A 1,187-nucleotide genomic window follows, 5' to 3' on the forward strand; every position below is an offset into this window, starting at 1 on the left:
CGGGGCGTTTTGCCGCGGGCTGCCGACGCTTCTCTTCGTCAACTGCTAATTATCTACAGCACCGGTTCCCCGGGAGGACGCGCTCCAATTAAGAATTCCATTCTGTAGACTAACAAAAACTAACAGCCTTTGTCGCCCGAATTAGACCTGGGGTCCCCACCGGCTCCGGGCAGGGCGAGTGGCCGTCGAACGCACTCCTCCCGCCCGACGGGATGAGCACGAGACTAGTAGAGCTGTCTTGTAAGGGAAATTCCCCCGTTTTTTTTTTTAAATGAAAAATGCCCCCCCCCCTCCCCAAATTCCCTTTGACAAACTTACACAAAACAGGCTGGGGAGTTTTCCGTAAATGGGAGGAGTTTCTCGGAATTTTCTTTTCCCCTCAAAACTAACAGATACTACTTTTCGCGAGGTGTTACATAATAGTGCCTAATGTTTCTGAATGCATAGCAATTGCATTTGCAATTGCAAAGCGAAATGCTAAATCCTATGCATTTGCAAAAAAATATTGTTTGCAGCTACAAATCACTGATAAAAGTGTTCAACGGGCGTGCACAGTGCACATGCAAGTATGTTGCAGATTTTGAAGTGTTTGACGGGATATTTGAATACTTCGAACTGTTCAACAATAAATTTGAACAGTTCAGTGTGTCAAAGGCTTTACAGTAAACCCTGGTGTTAAATAACAAGTCTAAGAGTTCAATCACCGTTTAAGACTTTACAGTATTCAAATATCCAGTCAAAAAATTACATGTTGAACACTTGCATGGTGCACGCCGGTTGAACACTTTATTTTTATCAGTGAAAGAATTTCTTCGTCATTACAAAGAATTTGGCATTTTGCTTTATTGTAAGGTTTTAACCCGTTTTAACGGCGTGAAGCTCCATCGGGTCGAGCTTTAACTACAAAAATTGGATTATCTGTTTTTGATGATATAGTCGTTTTTTCCACAAGGAGGGGTACGCAACGCAGAGGCAAGAACATCAGTGCGCTGAAAGTGTGTAAGAGAGAGATAGAGAGAGGGGCTGGGGAAGAATGAGAAAGAGAGAGAAGGGGGAGGGGAGGGGCCAGAGCGAGAGAGAGAGTGTGAGAGAGAGAAAGACGTTGGAAATCATGATGTGGCCTACGAGACGTGATGCGCGTCACATGTATGAAGAGACAGAAGGAAGAAGGGAGTGGAAGGGGGGGG

The sequence above is a fragment of the Frankliniella occidentalis genome, unplaced genomic scaffold (genome assembly GCF_000697945.3).
Source record: "Frankliniella occidentalis isolate FOCC.00 unplaced genomic scaffold, Focc_3.1 Scaffold359, whole genome shotgun sequence".
Taxonomy (NCBI): Eukaryota; Metazoa; Arthropoda; class Insecta; order Thysanoptera; family Thripidae; genus Frankliniella; species Frankliniella occidentalis.